We start from the raw sequence: 27,118 nt of genomic DNA on the forward strand, positions 1-27,118 counted from the left end.
GATAAAAAAATATCACGACAGGCCTGATGGAAACAGGAAATTTGTCGGACAACTTTCCAAATGTCGATAAAAGTAAATACGCTAGTCAAGGTTGAATCTTATTGTGTTGGTAAAATTGCCCCCACCCCCCCAATGGACATGTATCATTGCTACAGTTGTAAATGTATATATATATTACTATTAGTAGTTTATATTTTTTATACAGTACCAATCAAATGTTTTGACATACGTACTCATTCCAGGGTTTTTCTTTATTTTTACTATTTTCTACATTGTAGAATAATAGTGAAGACATCAAAACTATGAAAAAACACATATGGAATCATGTAGTAACCAAAAAAGTGTTAAACAAATCAAAATAGATTTGAGATTTGAGATTCTTCAAAGTAACCACCCTTTGCCTTGATGACAGCTTTGCACACTCTTGGCATTCTCTCAACCCGCTTCATTTAGCTCTTTCACAGACTCTCCTTCACAACCAGACAACTAACCATTCCACTACTGGAGAATCCTAGCATCATCCAGTTAGTCAATGGGCCTGGAACCAACTGTTGTAGTTGGAAACTGATCACCACACAGCCCTGAATACCCTGCCAGACATACAGGAAGGATACTGCTCCAGAATGACCAGTTAGCTGTGCAACCTGGGCAGGCCCCAGAACAACAGCCATCAATGGCTATTTTGTCTCCTCACCCTGTTAGGATACACTAATGTCCCGATCACCTTAAAGACTTTGAATCAGAGCTGTACAAATCAAATCAATAAAATCAAATTGTATTAGTCACATGCGCCGAATACAACAATGCAGTTTAAAAAAATACAGATAAGAATAAGATATATAAAAGTAACAAGTAATTAAAGAGCATCAGTGAAATAACAATAGCGAGACTATATACAGGGGGCTACCGATCAGAGTCAATGTGCAGGGGCACCAGTTATTTGAGGTAGTATGCACAATTAGGTAGAGTTATTAAAGTGACTATGCATAGATGACAACAGAGAGTAGCAGCGGTGTAAAGAGGGGTGTGTGTGTGTGTGTGTGTGCTGGGGGGGGGTTGCACTGAAAATTGTCTGGGAAGCCATTTGACTAGATGTTCAGGAGTCTTATGGCTTGGGGGTAGAAGTTGTTTAGAAGTCTCTTGGACCTAGACTTGGCGCTCCGGTACCGCTTGCCGTGCGGTAGCAGAGAGAACGGTCTATGACTAGGGTGGCTGGAGTCTTAGACAATTTTTAGGGCCTTCCTCTGACACCGCCTGGTATAGAGGTCCTGGATGGCAGGAAGTTTGGCCACAGTGATGTACTGGGCCGTACGCACTACCTCTGTAGTGCCTTGCGGTTGGAGGCCGAGCAGTTGCCATACCAGGCAGTGATGCAACCAGTCAGGATGCTTTCCATGGTGCAGCTGTTGAACCTTTTGAGGATCTGAGGGGGAAAAGGTGTTGTCAAGCCCTCTTCATGACTGTCTTGGTGTGCTTGACCATGTTAGTTTGTTGGTGATGTGGACACCAAGGAACTTGAAGCTCTCAACCTTCTCCACTGCAGCCCTGTCGATGAGAATGGGGGCATGCTCGGTCCTTTTTTTCCTGTAGTCCACAATCATCTCCTTTGTCTTGATCACATTGAGGGAGAGGTTGTTGTCCTGGCACCACACGGCCGGGTATCTGACCTCCTCCTTATAGGCTGTCTTATCGTTGTCGGTGATCGGGCCTACCACTGTTGTGTCGTCGGTTGGAGTCGTTCCTGGCCGTGCAGTCATGAGTGAACAGGGAGTACAGGAGGGGACTGAGCACACATGTGTTGTTACTTACCCTTACCACCTGGGGCGGCCCGTCAGGAAGTCCAGGATCCAGTTGCAGAGGGAGGTGTTTCGTCCCAGGGTCCTTAGCTTATTGATGAGCTTTGAGGGCACTATGGTGTTGAACGCTGAGCTATAGTCAATGAATAGCATTCTCACATAGGTGTTCCTTTTATCCAGGTGGGAAAGGGCAGTGTGGAGTGCAATGGAGATGGCATCATCTGTGGATCTGTTGGGGAGGTATGCAAATTGGAGTTGGTCTAGGGTTTCTGGGATGATGGTGTTGATGTGAGCCATGACCAGCCTTTCAAGGCACTTCATGGATACAGACGTGAGTGCTATGGGTCGGTACTCATTTAGGCAGGTTACCTTAGTGTTCTTGGGTACAGAGACTATGGTGGTCTGCTTAAAACATGTTGGTATTACAGACTCGGACAGGGAGAGGTTGAAAATGTCAGTGAAGACACTGGCCAGTTGGTCAGCGCGTGCTCGCAGTACACGTCCTGGTAATCTGTCTGGTCCTGCGGCCTTGTGAATGTTGACCTGTTTAAAGGTCTTACTCACATCGGCTGCGGAGAACGTGATCACACAGTCTTCCAGAACAGCTGGTGTTCTCATGCATGTTTCCGTGTTATTTGCTTCGAAGCGAGCATAGAAGTAGTTTAGCTCATCTGGTAGGCTCGTGTCACTGGGCAGCTCTCGGCTGTGTTTCCCCCTGTAGTCTGTAATAGTTTGCAAGCCCTGCCACATCAGGGCGAGCGTCAGAGCCGGTGTAGTACAATTCAATCTTAGTCCTGTATTGACGCTTTTCCTGTTTGATGGTTCGTTGGAGGGCATAGCGGGATTTCTTATACGCTTCCGGGTTAGAGTCCCGCTCCTTGAAAGTGGCATCTCTAGCATTTAGCTCAGTGCGGATGCTGCCTGTAATCCACGGCTTCTGGTTGGGGTATGTACGTACAGTCACTGTGGGGACGACGTCATCAACGCACTTAATGATGAAGCCAATGACTGATGTGGTGTACTGGCGGATTATAGCTCATTCAATGCTGTCTTAGTGCCAGCCTCTGACTGCGGTGGTATGTAAACAGCTACATAGAATACAGATGAAAACTCTTTCAGGAGGTAGTGTGGTCTACAGCTTATCATGAGAAACTCTACCTCAGGTGAGCAATAGCTCGAGACTTCCTTAGATATCATGCACCAGCTGTTGTTAACAAAAATACATAGACCGCCGCCCCTTGTCTTACCAGACGCCACTGTTCTATCCCCCCGGTACATAGTATAACCAGCCAGCTGTATGTCAATGTTGTCGTCATTCAGCCACGACTCCGTGAAGCATAAGATGATAATGTCTCGTTGGTAGCTTAAACTTCCGCGTAACTTGTTGATTTTATTGTCCAAAGATTGCACGTTTGCTAGCAGAATGGAGGGAAGTGGAGGTATTTTCGATCGCCTTTGAATTCTGAGAAGGCAGCCGGACCTTTTGCCCCTCTTTCTCCACCTCCTCTTCACGGGGATCGGGGCCTGTTCCCAAGGAAGCAGCATATCCTTTGCGTCGGGCTCATCAGAGTCGTGAAAGGAAAAAGAGGATTCTGCTAGTCTGTGGTGAGTTATTGAGGGTCCTGATGTCTAGAAGTTATTCTCGGTTGTAAGAGACGGTAGCGGCAATATTATGTACAAAATAAGTAAAAAAATAAGTTACTACAAAGTCAATAAGCGAACAAAAAAACAATCGGGGGCCTCCCGGGTGGCGCAGTGGTCTAGGGCACTGCATCGCAGCGCTAGCTGTGCCACCAGAGTCTCTGGGTTCGCGCCCAGAGACTCTGACTCTGAAAAACACCAAAAGAAAGATGCCCAGGGTCCCTGCTCATTTGTTTGAACGTGCCTTAGGCATGCTGCAAGGAGGCATGAGGACTGCAGATGTGGCCAGGGCAATAAATGGCAATTTCCGTACTGTGAGACGCCTAAGACAGTACTACAGGGAGACAGGACGGACAGCTGATCGTCCTCGCAGTGGCAGACCTCGTGTAACAACACCTGCACAGGATCGGTACATCCAAACATCACACCTGTGGGACAGGTACAGGATGGCAACAACAACTGCCCGAGTTACACCAGGAACGCACAATCCCTCCATCAGTGCTCAGACTGTCCGCAATAGGCTGAGAGAGGCTGGACTGAGGGCTTGTAGGCCTGTTGTAAGGAAACCGGCAACAACGTCGCCAATGGGCACAAACCCACCATCGCTGGACCAGACAGGACTGTCAAAAAGTGCTCTTCACTGATGTGTCATCGTTTTGTTTCACCAGGGGTGATGGTCGGATTCGCGTTTATCGTCGAAGGAATGAGCGTTACACCGAGGCCTGTACTCTGGAGCGGGATCGATTTGGAGGTGGAGGGTCTGTCATGGTCTTGGGCGGTGTGTCACTGCATCATCGGTTGAGCTTGTTGTTATTGCAGGCAGTGTCAACGCTGTGCGTTACAGGGAAGACAACCTCCTCCCTCATGTGGTACCCTTCCTGCAGGCTTATCCTGACATGACCCTCCAGCATGACAACGCCACCAGCCATACTGCTCGTTCTGTGCGAGATTTCCAGCAAGACAGGAATGTCCGTGTTCTGCCATGGCCAGCGAAGAGCTCGTATCTCAATTCCATTGAGCACGTCTGGGAGCTGTTGGATCAGCGGGTGAGGGCTAGGGCCATCCCCCCCAGAAATGTCCTGGAACTTGCAGGTGCCTTGGTGGAAGAGTGGGGTAACATCTCACAGCAAGAACTGGCAAATCTGGTGCAGTCCATGAGGAGGAGATGCACTGCAGTACTTAATGCAGCTGGTGGCCACACCAGATACCGACTTACTTTTGATGTTGAACCCCCCCCCCCTTGTTCAGGGACACATTATTCCATTTCTGTTAGCCACATGTTCAGTTTGTCTCAGTTGTTCAATCTTGTATGTTCATACAATTATTTACACATGTTAAGTTTGCTGAAAATAAATGTGGTTGTTTGTGAACCCTTGGTTTTAATAAATGGTTGACCCTACTTTGGCAGCAATAACCTCAACGTTTTCTGTAGTTGCAGATCAGACCTGCGCAACGGTCAGGAGGAATTTTATACCATTCCTCTTTACAAAACTGTTTCAGTTTAGCAATATTCTTGGGATGTCTGGTGTGAACTGCTCTCTTGAGGCCCTGCCACAGCATCTCAATCGGGTTGAGGTCAGTACTCTGACTGGGCCACTCCAGAAGGCATATTTTCTTCTGTTGCAGCCATTCTGTTGTTGATTTACTTTGGTGTTTTGGGTCGTTGTCCTGTTGCATCACCCAACTTCTGTTGAGCTTCAATTGGCGAACAGCCTTACATTCTCCAACAAAATGTTTGATAAACTTGGCAATGAATTTTTCCATCGACGATAGCTAGCTGTCCAGACCCCGAGGCAGCAAACCAGCTCCAAACCATGATATGATGCTCCCTTCACCATACTTTACAGTTGGGATGAGGTTTTGATATTGGTGTGCTGTGCTTTTTTTTTCTCCACAGTGTTGTGTGTTCCTTTCAAACAACTCAACTTTAGTTTAATCTCTCCACAGAATATTTTGCCAGTAGCGCTGTGGAACATCCAGATGCTCTTTTGCGAACTTCAAACGTGAAGCAATGTTTTTATTTGGACAGTCGGTGGCTTCTTCCGTGGTGTCCTCCCATGAACACCATTCTTGTTTAGTGTTTTACGTATCGTAGACTCGTCATCAGAGATGTTAGGATGTTCCAGAGATTTCTTTAAGTCTTCAGCTAACACTCTAAGATTCTTCTTAACCTCATTGAGCATTCTACGCTGTGCTCTTGCAGTCATCTTTGCAGGGCGGCCACTCCTAGGGAGAGTAGCAACAGTGCTGAACTTTCTCCATTTATATACAATTTGTGTAACCGTGGAGTGATGAACATCAAGGCTTTTAGCGATACTTTTGTAACCCTTTCCAGCTTTATGCAAGTCAACAATTCTTAATATTGGGTCTTCTGAGATCTCTTTTGTTTGAGGCATGGTTCACATCAGACAATGCTTCTTGTGAATAGCAAACTCAAATTTTGTGAGTTTTTTTAGGGCAGGCAGCTCTATCCAACATCTCCAATCTCGTCTCAATGATTGTACTCCAGGTTAGCTGACTCCAATTAGCTTTTGGAGAAGTCATTAGCCTTGGGGTTCACATACTTTTTTCAACTTACACTGAATGTTTAAATTATGTATTCAGTATAGACAAAAAAAATACAATCATTTGTGTGTTATTAGTTTAAGCAGAATGTGTTAATCTGTTGTTGTGACTTAGATGAAGATTAAATCTAATTTTATGACCAATTCATGCAGAAATTCAGATAATTCCAATAGGGTTCATATACTTTGTCTTGCCACTGTATTTGGATGATATGATGTAATATGTGTTTGCCACTTTGGTAAATGTAAAAAGTCTAGATGAGGAAGATGATTAAGTTGCAACAATGGAGACCACACATTTGATATAGAATAATTGCAACAACAAAAAATGAAAGGTATACTTGTTATATTTACTTTAAAAATATTTTGGATATGGATTAACATGTGTTTTGATTTCCAACATAATGTAAATCTTAATCAATTGTGTTGATGTACCTTTCTGTGTTCATATATACAGATGACTGTTAGGGACTTGCTGCTCATGATTGGGCACATAACAAGCTCAGTATTGGAGGAGGTAAATGGCATCCTGATCCCTGCCTTGGTTGACCTTATAAGGCTGAGAGCTTCAGAAAGTGCTGCAGAGAGTTTGCTCCCCATCAGCAAAGACACTAACGAAGATTCAACCCAGGGCTCTGTCAGCTGTACCTCCCTACTCTCCAAAGTCAATGTGATCTGTCTCACTCAGAGTCCTGACAGTAGGTCCTCCCCAATCTCCATTGATGAACCAGTCACTGCTGTCCAGACTTGTTGTAGCAGCAGTTCTCTGTCCAGTGAGGAACGAGCACACTCTTCCTCCAGTCAGATCTCTACTAAGAACCTCCTGGCTACTAGGCCACGTTCTACCAGGCACCCATCTGCTAAACCATCACCTGCTAAACCACCATCTGATAAACCGTCACCTGCTAAACTACAATCTGCTAAACTACCATCTGCTAAACCACCACCTGCTAAACTACGATCTGCTATACCACCACCTGCTAAACCACCACCTGCTAAACCACCAGCTGCTAAACTACGATCTGCTATACCACCACCTGCTAAACTACAATCTGCTAAACCACCTACTGCCACTGACTACTCTGGAACCTTATCTGCTGTGGTAGGTCGTGGGCATGTCATCCCTGTCAAACTGACCTTTGCCCCTTTCTCCTCCTTACTCTCCAGCGACGAGACCAACACCAACCTCCCCTCCAGAAGCCGCCCCTCCTCGTGCTCTATCAAGCTTTTAGACAGTAGGAGTCACATTCCCTGCTCCCTGGCTGTGAGCTCTATTTCAACTGTTCCTGGACATGACTCTAGCAGCAGCCCTGTGCGGGAGAATCAATTTGCTACTGAGGTCTCGTCGATCTGCCTCAGCCAAGATAGAAATGGCCAAGGAGGGAGTGTGACACCTCCAGCCCCTTTGGATGTTTCCCTCCCCTCCATTATTGAGCGGGCTGGCGGACTTGTATGTTCCGTCATCTCCCAGTCTTTAGCAATTGTGGAGGCGCGGTCAAGTGTGAATGGTGAGGAGGGCTCTCCATCTCCCACCACAGTCTCCCATTCTCCTACAAGGGTGTTTGTCAGCCACTTAAGGAGTAGCCCACTAGGTGAGGACCTTGTAGATTCAACACTTGCGGATGTTATCTCTGTCCTGAAAATGGAGGGAATTCTTTGCTCCTCTCCGACTTTGGAGGAGGAGCTGCTTGATCTCTCCTCCAGTTGTTCGTCATCATCCAGCGAAACACTGCAATGTGTGTCTGTTGGCCCTCTTGGCAGTGGGTCGGAGACGTCCTTGAAACTTCTTGGGGGTCGTACTCTGAGTATCGCCACCCCAACGGCCCATGTTATCACAGAGGACTTAGAAGTCTACAGTGATGAGATCATTGACGAAATCCTTATTATAATGAGGACCAAAAAAGATGATGACAGTGGAAGTGACGTCTCTGGTGCATCAACACCATGCAGCACACCAGCACCACAGAGCCGGTCCTCTTCTGCACTGAGGGGAGTGCTTCCCCATGACAGGAGGATACTCAGCACAACACTGCTTGGAATCCAGAACACACTAGACAGTGAGAACCTCTCAGGAGAGTGCTCCATCCATATCACAGATGTGGCTTCACCCTTGGGCTTTCCTCTCCCTGTATCTCTCCATGCTGTTCAGTCGTGTGTATTTGCCACTGACAAAGACCTAAAGGCAGAACGAGTGAAGGGAGTCTTTGAAAGCCTGAGATCCCAGTTTATGAGCTACTCCATCAAGCCTGTGAGTAACATCATTACCAGGGCAACAACAAAGATGGCTGCCTCCAATCAGGTTAGTTTAGAGACACTCCAGGCAGCATCAGCAAAATCATCTGCTGTGGCTCAGAACCTTATTAGTTCGGTTTTATTTCAAGTTGCCAAGGTGTCCTGCTCTGATGACATAGAGGGTCTGGGTGATCATCTCAGATGCCCCTCAACTTTGACCAGAGTTCTGACACCTTTGACCTCCGAGAAAGCTACACTGACACCTGCTGTTCTGAAGATCAGAAGGGAGATGTGTAAGGAAGTGGCCACCGAACTCCAGAGTTTCTTGATCAAGGAATCCCTTACTGGCACCCAGACACCATCCAATGGACATGCTTGCACTTCTGGTTCTGCCCCAAGGGAAGCTGTGCGGGACATCCTGAGGAAAACCAAAGAGGAGGCTTCCAACAAAAGCCTGAATAATATTTTCTCTGTTAATTTGGATGAGCGGCTCACAGACTCCATTGCAGATGCCTTATATCCAAAGCTGCATGACACATTGGAGTCCAAGAGAGAGCTGCAGGCTTCTTATTACAGCTCCCAGATCAGCTGCAGCCTCAGCCCCTTCGAAGTTGAGAGCAGCCTAGCGCTCCAGGAGTTCACTGACCCACTATCTGAGTCAGTATTGTGTCTCCTGGATAGGACATTTGGAGATAAAGCTCAGAACTTAAAGACAGGCGGGGGTGTTTTACAATATGTCACAGACCCAACCTATAAGAAGCTTTTGATTGGACCCCACACCAACGACGTCAATGTGGTTGTGCACACGATTGCAGTAGAGGAGTTGCCTGTTGAGGGTTGTATTGCGCAAAGTGAGGCCATTCATGGCCTTCACAAGAAGCAAGAGTTACCTTCCAGTGGCAGAGGGTATGAGACCCCGAGCCCTACTAATTGCCTGCTGGAGGGTGTAGTGGGCAAACTGGTACGGAAGATGCTATTTCAGGGCCTTGACATCCCTGAGGTACCCATGAACGACAGCCGCTCTGAGAGCTTTAAGCTACAGTATGAACTGGTTGCGAAGCTTTGTCCTCTGATGGTAAGGACAATCATGGCTACAACCATAGCCAATCAACCACCTACTATTCAAGAAGCAGTGATGTCTTCTGAGAACATCCATGTGAAAGAGCTGTGTGAGGCAGGTATCAAACCTCTCAAAGAGAACCATGTACCCGATGACTCTGAGACAAACATCATGGTCAGAAGGGCTTTGAGTGAAATTGAATCCTGTATGATTGAGAACTCCGACAAGGACTCTCCCAGTCTACATTCCACACCAGAGGTGGTTGTAGACCTGATCACCAAGCTGCTTCATGGGTATGAGCTTGACTCAGAGGACTTTGCATCACCTGTGTCATCCCCAACCACCACTCTCTCTGATGTGGCAATGGACATGGTGGTTTCTGTCCTTCGGGACATGTCCGATTCCCCAGACGTTACCTCAGCATTGGAAATGACCAAGGATCTCAAGACGCCGTACTCCCGCCCCTCAAGTGCAAGGATTGTAAGTGCCCTCTGCAGAGAGCTGGAGGAGCACATGGGCTCTCCTGATGCTCTGAGGCGAGCTTTGAGCCGCGGCAGCGGGGAGATGACAACAGCCATTGCGAGTGCAGTCACCAGGGAAGTTAACCGTCTGGGTTCAATCGTACCCAAAGTCTCTGTCCGGCCGCTCTCCTCAGACATCTGCCTAAGGACAGACCAGGACAAGGTCATGGTTAAGAGCCGATGTGGCTCGGCTGAGGTGAAGGCATCCCAACCGGTGTATATTATTGTTCACGTAGAGGCGGTGATGGATATCATTGTCCGGCTGCGGTCTCTGATTGTTCCTCGGACCCAGGATAAACTGGCCAGCTGGACCCTAGTTGAGGATGTGACCAACAAGCTGTCCAGTGCTCTGTGGGTGAGGGTGACTAACAGGTGGAGGGAAGCAAATGTCTGCCTGAAGGCAACAGACATCTTTCAGCTGGTGCTGTCTGTGCATAGAAAGTTGATGCAACGCTATGGCACAGAGGAAGCCCTACAGAAGATACTGTGCCACAAGGCACCCAAGCTGCACAAGGACATTGTCTGTCTTGTCACGAACGCAATTATGGATGCACCATCCAAACTTCAAGGCACCAAAAATCTGGAATCTACACTCAACTTGAAAGAATTGACAGCCTTGTTTAATGAAATGACAACCCGTCAATCTTTGAATAAGAAAGCTGAGCAGAGCAGCATCAAGACTGAGATTGAACAGCCGGAGTGGTCCACTGTGGAACAAGTGACATCCGGTTCCAGCAGCTTCACTAGGGAGCTTATATTAGAAGAAGTCCTGATGAAGCTTGTCAAGAAGATATGCCGTATGCCAAAAAGGACCAACAAACATCAGCGCATCCAGATCAGTGATCTGGGGACTGAGCTGATTCGATTGTTCGATGATGAGGTGGCCAAATATCTGATTGAGGAAATGGGAATTCAGCAAAAAAGTTTCAATTCTAAGATGACATCGAAGCTGGCAGATGCCATCTACACTGACCTTGGGAAGGTCAAGCGTTTGAAACGCTCCTTGAAAATTGACGATTTATTTGAGGATCAGGAGATGCTTTCCATTGTCTCTGTCATTGTTTCCCACAAGCTACTGGCCATCTTGAAACCCTCAGTGCCCAGCGAGACCTCAGACCTTGAAGACTCATGCAGTGATGATGTGGAGGATGCAGAATCTGAGGGGGTGTATTATGCCACCGGCAGAAAGGTAAAACAAGCTCAGATTACTCTTGAATGGTCATTGGTTGTGCTTTTTGATATCGGCACCAGTAAGTACAGTTGTATAATTATAGGAATATGTAAAGGAAGTGAAATTGAAGTTTAATTGTGCATCCTTGAATTCTGATCACAGTCCAAGATGAGCATTGTCCTTAAAGACACTACAGACCTGCCAGAGATGTACATTGCTGTGGATTCTCCACCTATGAGTGAGTATTCCTGGGGGAAATGTTGTTATGGGACAATTATATATAAAGAAGTAATAAATTATTGTTTTATCAGACAATTGTCCATCTGAAATTCTTACATATTTTCATCTTCTTGCCAGTTAAATTATCCAAGATGAGGAAAGGCATCCGGGACTTCTTCTGGGGAGTCCAGAAGGCCTGGAAACGCTTGGTCACCTGCAAGTCCTCTGGCTCCTCTGATGGGTAGCTTGGATGACGTGCAGCCCATGTCAGTTGCTTTTGCCAGGCTACATCTGAGGAGGACACCACAACTGGCCTCAATACAACATTTTTATTTTTGTTGTTCATTTTTGTTTTCATTTTGAGTCCCCTAATGCTGCTATATTTGAACCAGGCTGTCAGTGGACTAGCTTACCATTAGTTTATACTCCTTAAGGAAGATCCACTATAGGCTACTTAACACCAAAATTCCATCTGGGTCTTTTGATCCCTTATTAGCTCCCACTCCTGTAACTAGGAATGTGAGCTTCTAAATGTCATTCAGACATCTACAGCTTCTCCTGTGATTAGGAAGATAAGATAAGAAGCCCAACCAATTGACTAGATGTGCTGTACATCTGATGCCCTCTCCCTATTGTAATCATTGATCCACGTCCATTGCAGCCTCTAAATTTGATGTAGATATTTAGCCTAAATTAAAAAATGACAAGGAGGGTAGGCCGACAGCAGCTTCTACTCTTACGATTAGGAAAGTGGTGCTAAACTTTTTGGGCTTTGAGGAAATATGTATTTTATTTTTCAATCACTTACATACTTTTTAATGGTTGTTTTAATAAACCATTTGTATTGCAGATTTTGATTAATATTGTATCTTTTATAATTTTTCATTTTAATTTAGGTATTCATTTGATGACATGGGACTAAAGCGTAGTTTATACCCTACATACGTACACAAGAAATAACTACAAGCAGCTACACAAAAAACACTACACAAGAACGCAGGATCAGCATTTTGTGAAGTGTTCTTGTGTTGCACACGAAGGGTATGAACTAGGCTTAGTCATTTTATGACTTCTATAAGGGTATATAATGGTATCCATAGTACAGTATTAAGATATTCGTTATGGAGCTTTATATTATAGTATAAATAATGTAAATGAATAAAAGTGAATTGATGTATGTCAACTTGATGGCGATATTTGCTTGCTCAACAAAAGCTATATTGGTGTTAGACGGTCTGAAGTTGCTTGACATTCACATATTTTTTTAATTGGCACGGCCCTTGAAGAGGGAGAAAAGACCTCAAGATGGCGACAAATATCTTCTATCAGAAAATCGAATCAATGTATTTATCACATGCGCTGAGTAGAACAGGTGAAATGCATACTTACATCTTCCTCTAACTGCCTTGGCAGAGAAGGGCTTGATGAATCATATACAGTATATTGAATTCAGAGTTTCTAGTGTGAAATACAACAGTGCTGTCTGACAAATGAATTAGCAGTATTAAAGCAGTGTAATATACACTGAGTGTACAAAACATGAGTGCTCTTCCCATGACATAGATGGACCAGGTGAATCCAGGTGAAAGCTATGATCCCTTATTGATGTCACAGTGTAGATGAGGAGGAGGTGACAGGTTAGTGAAGTATTTTTAAGCCTTGAGACTATTGAGACGGATTGTGTATGTGTGCCATTCAGAGGGTGAATGAGCAAGACAAAGTATTGAAGTGCCTTTGAATGGGGTATGGTAGTAGGTGCCAGGCAAACCGATTTGAGTTTGTCAAGAACTGCAACGCTGCTGGGTTTTTGATGCTCAACAGTGTCCCGTGTGTATCAAGAATGGTCCACCAACCAAAGGACATCCAACCAACTTGACACAACTGTGGGAAGCATTGGAGTCAACATGGACCAGCATCCCAGTGGAATGCTTTTGACACTTTGTAGAGTCCATGCCCCAACGAATTGAGGCTGATCTGAGGGGAAATAAAGGGTGCAACTAAATATTAGGAAGGTGTTCCTGATGTGTTGTGCACTCAGTGTATATACTTCAGGTTGTATATATTTGAAGTTACCGGAGCTTGTGAGTCTTACGGCCAGCTGCCATATTCTTGCATGTATTCTGCATCCGGAACCGTGAAGCCTGGCACGCGAGTTTAGTATGATGTGACATATGATATTTATGCACCACATGTTTATGTGACTACTCTATGTTTGCCTAACTTGGGGAGACAAAGAAAGTAATACTTTCAGAAGAGGACTTAGACATATTGAAAAAGAGGACTTTATCATGGCCCATTCATCCTAGCAGGGAAGCCCCTCAGAGGCTGAGGCGAAGAGGAGCAGTCGTAAGCCCACTCCATGTGAGTGGCTTTACTGTAACTTCAGGCACAGTGGAACGGGGGAAACTCATCCGTATAATTGTGTTGAGGAGATCCAGACTGCATTTCAAATGGCACCCTATTCACTATACAATGCATTACTTTTGACCAGGGCCCATAGGGGTCTAGTCAAAAGTAGTGCACTGTATAGAGTGTCATTTGGGATGCAGATTCAGACTCAGCTTTAATAAGGGGATTAGGTCTGCTAGCCAGTGTTCCGTCTCTCTCTCTCCCTCTCCTGCAGGCATGCTCATGTACAATAAGGTGTTTTCGGGGCATGATGACTCAGCTCATCGGTCTACCAAGCTCACCTTTTGTAGTGTGGTGTTTATACTGCTGCTACACCTTAATCAGGACCTCCTCCCCCGGCTAATTAAGTATCTGGTGAACGAGATGACCTTAATCAGAACTTGTGGGCCAGTAAGTTGTGTGGCAACCCTGCCTGTTAGTAGTTTGACACACATAATGCTTTACTTGAAGGCTACCTCCATTAGGACTTCATAACACATTCATCACCCATTTATACAACGGGTGGGTATAATCCGGGAATGCTGATTGGTTAAAAGCGCATTCCAGCCGGTGTCTATTCCACAAGTTATACCACCAGCTAAATCTATGACATTAAAATGCTTATGTACTCTGTTCCATCTGACTGTCTCATCAGCCCAGGCAGGGAAGTTACAAACTTGATCTCCACTATAAAAAGCATCTAGACATTATCTCACATTTTTTTTAGAATAACATTTAGTTTTTAACAGCGGAGATTTGAATAAACATTAGTCTCCGACATTTGCAACATTGTTAATAAGATAATTATGTTCTCAATGTTCATAAACTGAACTTCAATTAAACTACTTGGTCTGTTACCAAGAATTTGTAAGGTTCTTGTTGAAATGAAACAGAGGCCAGTCTACAATAGTCAGAATGTTTATTTACGAGAGCTCTGCCTATCATTTCCTGTACATTGGTCTTATATACCTCACATTTTGTCATAAATGTCCCTCCTCTCCGAAACAATGACAATATAGTTCACAAGTCTTCTCCTACTCATACATTGTCTGCCACCTGTTATACAATCTACTACAAGCCCAAGGTCTCTCCCCTCCCTGGGTGGGGACAGAATGTCCTGTAAGGAACACAGTAGTACAGCTTGTCTGTCGATAGCTCCTCTTATCATTTGTTTCACACTTGCACCCTGCTTACATACAAAAAGGAACAAAAAGTCCTTGTTCTAATTCTGACTAAAACTACACACATCAGATTTATAGATTTATGATTCTAATAAATTTCATACAATGACAGGGTCGAATTCTGTTAGTTATAGTTCTACGTTAAATGTATACATCATTTAGTCATTATTCATAACATTCATAACAAATGTCAATTGTGTCAAAAAGGTAAACGAAATGAAGGACAGCTATTTTGCAGTCTTTCCAGCTCCAGTTTGAAGTTATTGTGTTAGCTGTGTTGTTGGCTAGCTCCTCTGAACAATAGTGTCCTAACAAGAGAGCACATTTTTTATGCCGGGTGAAATCGTACTTGATTAGCTCATTGTTATTGATGTATCCTCGAAGCCGGTGTTTGGAGGATATTGTCACGCCTGCTCCCACTCCCCCTCCACGACAGGCTACCCGTCTGTACATGCACCTGTCACCATCACTACATGCAGCAGCGCTCATTGGACTCACATGGACTCCTTCACGTGGTTGATTGCCCCTGTATATCTATCTGTTCCTCGTGGTGTTCCCTGTGTACGCATTACTTGGTGTTGTGTGTTCCTGTCCAGACGCTGTTCCTGTTCTGTTTAATGTCTTTCAGTTATTAAACCTTCACTCCGTGTACCTGTATTGGCACTTCGTCTCAGGCCTATAAACACCCGTGCCAATATATCCTCCAAACACCAGCTTCTCCGGCATTATCACTTAAATATCCACAGCCATTGGAGGCTGGAAAGTCCCACCTAAAAATTAATTTGCTCATCAGAGGGTCCGTCACTCCTTGCTTCAAATAAAGCACAACACTGGAAATCTGTCTGCATCCACAGAAACTAGTCCCATCGTTCTATGACGAACACAGATGGTTTTATATCAAATTCAGAGAGAGCGGTAGAGAGACTCTGACACAGATGTACTGCCAGTTCCTTGTTGGTTTGGCTGTACACTGAGTGTACAAAACATTAGGAACACCTTCCTAATATTCCATTGCACCCCTTTTGCCCTCAGAACACCCTTGTCGAGGCATGGACTCTACAAGGTGTCAAAAGCATCCCATAGGGATACTGGCCCATGTTGATTCCAATGCTTCCCACAGTTATGTCAAGTTGTCTGGATGTGCTTTGGGTGGTGGACCATTCTTGATACACACAGGAAACTGTTGGCACCTACTACCATACCTTGTTCAAAGGCAATTCAATCTTAAATCTTTTGTCTTGCCCATTCACCCTCTGAACGGCATACATACACACGCCATGTGTAAGGTGTGTAATGTAAGGTTTGAAGCAAGTTTTCTGCAATTACACATATTTTGCTATGGGACAGTGAGATCTTTTTATAACAAATGTCATTCAATTATACTCCGTATGCCATGGGGCACAGATAAAATTTTTGCAGTTTTACGGTTTATTTCCTTAAATTTTACCCATTTTGCCATGTGGTGGATATAAATGTTTGCAGATTTAAAGCAAATTTCCTGCAATTCTACACATTTTGTAATGACTTATGCCATGTTAAAAAGATATCTGAGTGTGAATGACTAACAAAATAAATGGGTGCCCTCTGGAGGTCAGGGCCCCTGGGCACGGCATTTGGCCATAATTATTACTAGTTTAGATAGCTGGCTAAACTACACTACGTTACAAAAAGTATGTGGACACCTGCTTGTCGAACATCTCATTCCAAAATCATGGGCATTAATATTGACTTAGTTCCCCCTTTGCTGCTATAACACTAGATGTTGGAACATTGCTGCGGGGACTTGCTTATGTTCAGCCACAAGAGCATTAGTGAGGTCGGGCACGGATGTTGGGCGATTAGGCCTGGCTCGCTGTCAGCGTTCCAATTCATCCCAAAGGTGTTCGATGGGGTTGAGGTCAGGGCTCTGTTCAGGTGAGTCAAGTTCTTCCACACCGATCTCGACAAACAATTTCTGTATGGACCTCGCTTTGTGCATGGGGGAATTGTCATGCTGAAACAGGACAGGGCTTTCCCTGCACTGTTGCCACAAAGTTAAAAGCACAGAATCGTCTACAATGGCATTGTATGCTATAGTGTTAAGATTTCCTTTCACTGGAACTAAGTGGCCCAGCCCGAACCATGGAAAACAGCACCAGACCATTATTCCTCCTCTAACAAACTTTGCAGTTAGCAGTATGCATTGGAACAGGTAGCATTCTCCTGGCATTCGCCAAACCCAGAATCATCTGTCCTTCCAGATGGTGAGGCTTGATTCATCACTCCAGAGAAAGTGTTTCCACTGCGGCGAGCTTTACACCACTCTAGCCAACGCTTGGCATTGTGCATGGGGATTTAAGGCTTATGTGCGGCTGCTCGGCCATGGATACCCATTTCATGAGGCTCCCGACAAACAGTTCTTGTCCTAACGTTGTTCCCAGACGCAGTTTGGAATGCGGTAGTGAGTGTTGCAACCGAGGACAGGCAATATTTACGCGTTAGACTCTTCAGCACTCGACGGTCCCGTTCTGTGAGATTGTGTGGCCTATCACTTTGTGGTTGAGCCGTTGTTTCTCCTGGACATTTCCACTTCACAATAACAGCACTTATAGTTGACTAGGGCAGCTCTAGCAGGGCTGAAATTTTATAAACTGACTTGTTGGAAAGGTGGCATTCTATAACGATGCCACGTTGAAAGTCACTGAGCTCTCCAGTAAGGCCTATGGAAATTGCATGGCTGTGTGCTTGATTTTATATACCTGTCAGCAACGGGTGTGGCTGAAATAGCCGAATCCACTAATTTGAAGGGGTGTCCACATACTTCATGTATATGCACAACCACATTTTACTGAGTAAATGTTTTTGGGGGTACGTTTATTTCTTTATTTTTGGTCGGGGGGGCCCTCTAGCAGTCGGGGGCCCTATGCAACTGCTTATGTCGCTTATGCCTGGAAACCGGCCCTGATGGCCAGTGTACAAAGCCACCTCTGTTCCTTTTGACATTCTATACCCTGAGTTGCTCAATATCAAGTACGCCATTTAGCAGACGCTTTTATCCAAAGGTTGAAAAGAGGTTGAAGATTCCTTTTTCATTGTCTGTTGTCATGTTTTAACCAGTGCTACATCACAAAGAGAGCAGTCTCCTTGCCAGACAAATGCATGTGTTGAATGCAGTAATACTTAAAGATGTGACTGACCATGTGTACATCTCCCTATATGTATGTGTCATGGGTCAGGGTTTACAATACTGTACATGTATTCCCTGAGACTGGTGGCTCTTTACTCTCCCTCATCTACCTCAACAGCACCTAATGAGAGATAGAGGAGATTCAGCTATAGTCTGAACACACACTCCAGAGCCAACTATGAGAATAATCTATATGTGAACCTATTACTCCACTAGAGCACAGTGGCTCTAAATTGCTTTCTGCTTCAGCGGGTAAGCATTAGAAAGCTGATGTCTCCTTCATGTCTGGAAAGCATGAATAAAACATGATTTAAGGAAGGAAATTAATATTATGTAATATGACTCTAATGACCAGAAGGAATGTATTGAATTAAGCTGCCTATTGTATATAAGCGGACTAAAATTATATAATGGCATTATTCATTGTCGGGTAAAGTCAGTGATATCAGATATGGTATGTTTATTGAGGCAAGTAGAACATGGGAAGAAAGGGGCTTAAAGTCAGACTTAAGAACATCCAACAGTTGTGCATCAGGCAAGTCCATTACCTAAGTCAGACTTTTATGTGGAAAGCCCACTGATGATCTTTCTTTGAAGTCATGCTATTATAATCTTTGAAGTTTATTTTTCAAAAAGTGATAGCATCATTGTTGACCGGACCTAAGGAGGATGGTAAAAGAGAAATGTTGTCTACTCTGTGTGAAAATAAATCACCCTACAGCTTTTTCTTGTATATTCTTCTCAGTGCTGAGACTAAATATCATAGGCCATAAGGCTGCCTGTTAATCCGTCATCTCTGTACTCTTTTCTTCAAGACATCCTGGCCAGGGACGGCACTGGGGGTATGCAGGTCAATGACTTGTCTATCTCAAATCAAAAAGATTAAAGAACCAGTGCTGCTGTAGGGGATCACACATCATTCGAGGCCCTTAGACTGAAATCAGACATAAAAATGAACCGTGGTAATATCTGAGTACTTCAGAATAATTTATCACTTGCCTTCTGATTTGATGTACCATTTAATAGGCACACTATCTGACAGACTCCCACAGCAGTGGGCTCTAAATGGTAATATAGTGTTACTAACTGTGTTACAGTAGTTTAGAACAGTAAAGCACATCATCTAAATGACCCTAAAATCCTATTAGCCTTTTTCTTAACCTTTGTCTTTTCCTTTATATATTCAATTATTATGTAATTATGTCAAATAAAACAATATGTCTCACAGCAAATGACTATCACACTTCTGCTGATGCAGTGAAAAGGATTTGTCTGAATTGTTATCAATAGATTCCCCAACTTTCTGAAAACCGTCCCTGTGATGATGTATGAATAAACAACAATGAAGCCCTTTCAATCTGATATTCCTATCAGGGTGGGATTCAATTTGAAATGGAGATCAAATGGGAAGATTTGACATGAATGCTCCAATAGAGCCATACTCACAGGTTGCATTGAGCCTCCCAAATGGCACCCTAGTCCCTATATTGTGTACTAACCTTTGACCAGGGTAGAGCACTATATAGGGAATAGGGTGCCATTTGGGACGTAGCAACAGATAAGACAGTTGGAGTTATGCACAAATGTCCCAATAAGACAACCCAGTGAGTTATGAGAGACTCAATCACTCGATAACAGTGCCACTGATGACAATTTGGAAACTTCCTGTCAGTGCCAGACAGACATTTTAATTGTAGTAGCAGGCCTTGCTGAACTCATTGTCAACAGCGAGAGCGAGAGAGAAAGAAAGAAATGAACAGGACAAAAACAAAACAAATTAAACTGGAAAGGGGCACTGATAAGTCTTTGAAATGTTTTAGAAAGGATTTTGCCTCAAAATTATTCTGAGGCAGACAATCTTTCATTTCAGTCAGAGGTAGTCTTGACTGAATTCCATCTTAAAATGAGGGAAAAAGAAGACCCAAGTTTGCCCCGTCCTAAATAGCAATACAACTATATAAAGTTGGGGTCAAGTTGGGGTAAGTAAGCATTTCACTTTAAGGTCTACTACACCTGTTGTATTCAGCGCATGTGACAAATAACATTTTATTTTATTTGATGACACCTGACATTGTGATGTGACCACTGTGCTAAAAAATAAATACATAAATATCCTGTGGAAAAATAGATTGTATTTACAACCACTGGGAAATGATTCTGCACTGTGTGAATCTTTTGTGTTTCCACAAGTTTCTTATGTATATAAGTTTTGAGCTTGGCTGCCTACTTCATTTCCTACATGCCTTTGAGAGCCCTCATCCTAGAATCTTCACTATGAATCCCGGTGACCCTTACAACAGTTTCTAATAAAAAATGGATGTACTTTGTTTCAGACTACTTGATAGTTTTAGACTTCTATGTCCTCAGAGAATTTAAGCATAACTTTATGCTTCATAATCTATAACTAAAAAATTTGGCAATTAGTAAAAAATAAAAATCTGTTTGTTCTCAGTACATCTGAATTGATTATAACTAGTAAGGAACTCTACATGTTTGTTTACTCTCCTTCCCCACACTGCCAGAGGCTAATACACAAATCCATGCTGACATTTCCTCCTTATGTCCCCCATTATTGTTTCCCCTGCTTAACACACATCCTGCTTATTAACAATGTCAAAAATAAAGGAAGGGATATTGTTCCAGACTGTTGGATTTGGGAGTCAGACATGAGTAAACGGACATGAGTCCAGAGACTGTCCAGTAAAACAGTGGCTAACCACAGCAAAAAAGTGATACAATACGGTCAAAATCATACTGGCAGGAAAGGCCTGGTATGTCCTTTTCAGAAGACCTGTCAACTGATTTCTGTATCTCAAACTGTAACTCTAGAGGTCCAGTTGGATAATAGTGTTATTGTCAGCGATTAGGTAAATAGATAAACGGAGTCAGGCGCAGGACACAGGTATGAGTAATAATCTGAATTTACTCAAAAATGTAAGCAATGTTCCAACAAGGAAAAATACAAATATCCAGAGCACAAAGAAACGAACCCACATGACAATGACAATCACTCACAAAACAGAAAGGGGAGCCAGAGGGTAAATAAGGAACATTGATTATGGAATGGAAACCATAATGATAATAAATATAAAATAAAACGAAAATGAAACATGGATCGGTGGTGACTAGAAAGCCGGTGACGTCGACCGCTGAACGCCGCCCAAACAAGGAGAGGGACCAACTTCGGCGGAAGTCGTGACAGTTATCTCTAATATTTTAAAATACCATCCTGTTCTGTCAATGATAATCTTGTATCTGACATACTGTAAGTGTAGAGGTATTTTTATTCCTATCCATATGCAATATTGTAAATACCATTCTTAAATCACCACAAATGCATAAACTAAATCTCTTTTCCTATCAGTTGCTAGGTTTCCATCCAATTGGCGACAGATTTTTCATGCGAATATTCAAAGTTCTGCATGAAAAAATTATGCATATTTTCCCACCAGTGTGTTTCCATCAAATTGACTTGTTACAGATTAAGACGTAGTGCACATAAATAACTTTTGCGGTTAAATTCCCATGTACCAAATAATAGAAAACAATTGGGTTTCCATCTTATTTTCAACTCTACTGATGGTTTTGTCACAAAATTGTTTGCGTTATATAGAGAATGTGCCCACTCTGGTCTAGGCACGTGTGCTCTAGCCAACAGCTCGCTGATAAAGTGCGGGTATGGCCTATACTGTCTGATTTTACTTGTCAAACGCAGCCATGCATCGATCATCATGCCATCAGAATAAGACCCTTGATATTTATTGGAAAGGAGCATCAACATAAATAGATCCGACCTTTTCTAGCGTATTTTGTTTTGTTGACATTTGTAAGGTTGACCGACAAATTTGCTGTTTCCATCAGGCCTGTCGTGAAATTTTCTATCCATCAGGTCCCTTTACTCGCTTCTAAAAGTTGGTTGGAAACCTGATTAGTGTGACCAAATCTTGGCCTTAGAAGTCTGCTCACACACACTTCTGTTTGTTCCCCTCCATTGAAATTAAATGTGACTCTGAAGAAAGCAGCCGGCTGGGGTTTGGCTCCTCTCTTGGATAACATTTTCCAAACTAAAAGCATGTCTCTTCTTTAAAAGCACAGCCATGAGTGTATTTCTCCTGCGCGAGGATGAAGTGGACCGACAAATGCCTTCAAACCCCATTTGGAATTTGAGAGTGCCCCTGAGTTTAGACTGCAGGTCACTACATACACTCGCCAGCAGCAGTAAACCAAAGAGTGTAAAAGCAATGTATATTCAGTATTCACTCCCTTCATACATAGAAGCACAGTGGGAAAGGGATGGGATCTGACCTTGACCCAGCGGCATATCTGTAAAGTATGAGCAGGGTAAGGAGGTTTTCCTTACCACATGAACTGACCAGGGAAAACTCCTGACCCTGGACAAGGTCTTATTTTAGAGCAAAGAGGTGTTAGGCACTGTGTTGTCTGGTACAGAGAACATGAGTAAACTATAACAACAACATATATTTTTAACACTCCATTTTGTCCTGGTGTTGATCTCTACTCCTGTGGGTCTTGGAGGTGGCAAGGACACACTCAAGAACACCCGCATCAAACCACACCCCCAAGCCAACTCACGTTTGGCCTCTGTCTTGGCCGCTTGAGGAGCAATCCAATAAAAACGAGGCCAAATCAGCGGGTGCAGTTATGGACATATGCCATCTATGGCAAAAAAGAGGCCTCTTAAAATGGACAAACTTAAACAAAGATGCTATATGTCATTGTTTATGGTGGCTGGGGATTGATTGTGAGATAGTGGTCTTTTTTGCACCATGCTTGATCTGTTACACCTCTTTCTGCAAACCCCTTTACTTTCCATCAAAGCCCAGGGATCCTCTTCAAATGTATATGCGTGTGGAGTTGTGCTACGTCCCTCATAACGCTTCTTAGTCGTAGTCTATGACCTACCTTCTAAGTAACCTGTATTTAACCTGAGGTCACCCTCCCCGGTTCTGTCCCTCTCCATGTCTCCTGCAGGGCCCTGCTCCAGACCGTAATCACAGCCAACCACCCAGAGCTAATATCTGCCATCCTACCTGACTTCCAAAAGAATATGAAGGAATATGTAGAATGTGACCTGCAGGACATTTTGCCACATTTAACATAAAAATCTCCACCCACAGACCAATTAGGCATTGGAAAGATTGTGAGTAGTAAGACACACATTTCTGCTCTTTAGAATCAACAAATAGATACCGTAAATGGTCCACACTAATCAGGTTTCCATCCAACCTTTTACTGCGAGTAAAGTACATGGCGGATAAAAAAATATCACGACAGGCCTGATGGAAACAGGAAATTTGTCGGACAACTTTCCAAATGTCGATAAAAGTAAATACGCTAGTCAAGGTTGAATCTTATTGTGTTGGTAAAATTGCCCCCACCCCCCCAATGGACATGTATCATTGCTACAGTTGTAAATGTATATATATATTACTATTAGTAGTTTATATTTTTTATACAGTACCAATCAAATGTTTTGACATACGTACTCATTCCAGGGTTTTCTTTATTTTACTATTTTCTACATTGTAGAATAATAGTGAAGACATCAAAACTATGAAAAAACACATATGGAATCATGTAGTAACCAAAAAAGTGTTTAAACAAATCAAAATAGATTTGAGATTTGAGATTCTTCAAAGTAACCACCCTTTGCCTTGATGACAGCTTTGCACACTCTTGGCATTCTCTCAACCCGCTTCATTTAGCTCTTTCACAGACTCTCCTTCACAACCAGACAACTAACCATTCCACTACTGGAGAATCCTAGCATCATCCAGTTAGTCAATGGGCCTGGAACCAACTGTTGTAGTTGGAAACTGATCACCACACAGCCCTGAATACCCTGCCAGACATACAGGAAGGATACTGCTCCAGAATGACCAGTTAGCTGTGCAACCTGGGCAGGCCCCAGAACAACAGCCATCAATGGCTATTTTGTCTCCTCACCCTGTTAGGATACACTAATGTCCCGATCACCTTAAAGACTTTGAATCAGAGCTGTACAAATCAAATCAATAAAATCAAATTGTATTAGTCACATGCGCCGAATACAACAATGCAGTTTAAAAAAATACAGATAAGAATAAGATATATAAAAGTAACAAGTAATTAAAGAGCATCAGTGAAATAACAATAGCGAGACTATATACAGGGGGCTACCGATCAGAGTCAATGTGCAGGGGCACCAGTTATTTGAGGTAGTATGCACAATTAGGTAGAGTTATTAAAGTGGACTATGCATAGATGACAACAGAGAGTAGCAGCGGTGTAAAGAGGGGTGTGTGGTGTGTGTGTGTGTGCTGGGGGGGGGGTTGCACTGAAAATTGTCTGGGAAGCCATTTGACTAGATGTTCAGGAGTCTTATGGCTTGGGGGTAGAAGTTGTTTAGAAGTCTTCTTGGACCTAGACTTGGCGCTCCCGGTACCGCCTTGCCGTGCGGTAGCAGAGAGAACGGTCTATGACTAGGGTGGCTTGGAGTCTTAGACAATTTTTAGGGCCTTCCTCTGACACCGCCTGGTATAGAGGTCCTGGATGGCAGGAAGTTTGGCCACAGTGATGTACTGGGCCGTACGCACTACCTCTGTAGTGCCTTGCGGTTGGAGGCCGAGCAGTTGCCATACCAGGCAGTGATGCAACCAGTCAGGATGCTTTCCATGGTGCAGCTGTTGAACCTTTTGAGGATCTGAGGGGGAAAAGGTGTTGTCAAGCCCTCTTCATGACTGTCTTGGTGTGCTTGACCATGTTAGTTTGTTGGTGATGTGGACACCAAGGAACTTGAAGCTCTCAACCTTCTCCACTGCAGCCCTGTCGATGAGAATGGGGGCATGCTCGGTCCTTTTTTTCCTGTAGTCCACAATCATCTCCTTTGTCTTGATCACATTGAAGGGAGAGGTTGTTGTCCTGGCACCACACGGCCGGGTATCTGACCTCCTCCTTATAGGCTGTCTTATCGTTGTCGGTGATCGGGCCTACCACTGTTGTGTCGTCGGTTGGAGTCGTTCCTGGCCGTGCAGTCATGAGTGAACAGGGAGTACAGGAGGGGACTGAGCACACATGTGTTGTTACTTACCCTTACCACCTGGGGCGGCCCGTCAGGAAGTCCAGGATCCAGTTGCAGAGGGAGGTGTTTCGTCCCAGGGTCCTTAGCTTATTGATGAGCTTTGAGGGCACTATGGTGTTGAACGCTGAGCTATAGTCAATGAATAGCATTCTCACATAGGTGTTCCTTTTATCCAGGTGGGAAAGGGCAGTGTGGAGTGCAATGGAGATGGCATCATCTGTGGATCTGTTGGGGAGGTATGCAAATTGGAGTTGGTCTAGGGTTTCTGGGATGATGGTGTTGATGTGAGCCATGACCAGCCTTTCAAGGCACTTCATGGATACAGACGTGAGTGCTATGGGTCGGTACTCATTTAGGCAGGTTACCTTAGTGTTCTTGGGTACAGAGACTATGGTGGTCTGCTTAAAACATGTTGGTATTACAGACTCGGACAGGGAGAGGTTGAAAATGTCAGTGAAGACACTGGCCAGTTGGTCAGCGCGTGCTCGCAGTACACGTCCTGGTAATCTGTCTGGTCCTGCGGCCTTGTGAATGTTGACCTGTTTAAAGGTCTTACTCACATTGGCTGCGGCAAGCGTGATCAAACAGTCGTCCGGAACAGCAGGTGTTTCTCATGCATGTTTCCGTGTTATTTGCTTCGAAGCGAGCATAGAAGTAGTTTAGCTCATCTGGTAGGCTCGTGTCACTGGGCAGCTCTCGGCTGTGTTTCCCCCTGTAGTCTGTAAATAGTTTGCAAGCCCTGCCACATCAGGGCGAGCGTCAGAGCCGGTGTAGTACAATTCAATCTTAGTCCTGTATTGACGCTTTTCCTGTTTGATGGGTTCGTTGGAGGGCATAGCGGGATTTCTTATACGCTTCCGGGTTAGAGTCCCGCTCCTTGAAAGTGGCATCTCTAGCATTTAGCTCAGTGCGGATGCTGCCTGTAATCCACGGCTTCTGGTTGGGGTATGTACGTACAGTCACTGTGGGGACGACGTCATCAACGCACTTAATGATGAAGCCAATGACTGATGTGGTGTACTGGCGGATTATAGCTCATTCAATGCTGTCTTAGTGCCAGCCTCTGACTGCGGTGGTATGTAAACAGCTACATAGAATACAGATGAAAACTCTTTCAGGAGGTAGTGTGGTCTACAGCTTATCATGAGAAACTCTACCTCAGGTGAGCAATAGCTCGAGACTTCCTTAGATTATCATGCACCAGCTGTTGTTAACAAAAATACATAGACCGCCGCCCCTTGTCTTACCAGACGCCACTGTTCTATCCCCCCGGTACATAGTATAACCAGCCAGCTGTATGTCAATGTTGTCGTCATTCAGCCACGACTCCGTGAAGCATAAGATGATAATGTCTCGTTGGTAGCTTAAACTTCCGCGTAACTTGTTGATTTTATTGTCCAAAGATTGCACGTTTGCTAGCAGAATGGAGGGAAGTGGAGGTATTTTCGATCGCCTTTGAATTCTGAGAAGGCAGCCGGACCTTTTGCCCCTCTTTCTCCACCTCCTCTTCACGGGGATCGGGGCCTGTTCCCAAGGAAGCAGCATATCCTTTGCGTCGGGCTCATCAGAGTCGTGAAAGGAAAAAGAGGATTCTGCTAGTCTGTGGTGAGTTATTGAGGGTCCTGATGTCTAGAAGTTATTCTCGGTTGTAAGAGACGGTAGCGGCAATATTATGTACAAAATAAGTAAAAAATAAGTTACTACAAAGTCAATAAGCGAACAAAAAAACAATCGGGGGGCCTCCCGGGTGGCGCAGTGGTCTAGGGCACTGCATCGCAGCGCTAGCTGTGCCACCAGAGTCTCTGGGTTCGCGCCCAGAGACTCTGACTCTGAAAAACACCAAAAGAAAGATGCCCCAGGGTCCCTGCTCATTTGTTTGAACGTGCCTTAGGCATGCTGCAAGGAGGCATGAGGACTGCAGATGTGGCCAGGGCAATAAATGGCAATTTCCGTACTGTGAGACGCCTAAGACAGTACTACAGGGAGACAGGACGGACAGCTGATCGTCCTCGCAGTGGCAGACCTCGTGTAACAACACCTGCACAGGATCGGTACATCCAAACATCACACCTGTGGGACAGGTACAGGATGGCAACAA

This window comes from Salvelinus namaycush, chromosome 27, assembly GCF_016432855.1.
Source record: "Salvelinus namaycush isolate Seneca chromosome 27, SaNama_1.0, whole genome shotgun sequence".
NCBI classification, from domain to species: Eukaryota; Metazoa; Chordata; class Actinopteri; order Salmoniformes; family Salmonidae; genus Salvelinus; species Salvelinus namaycush.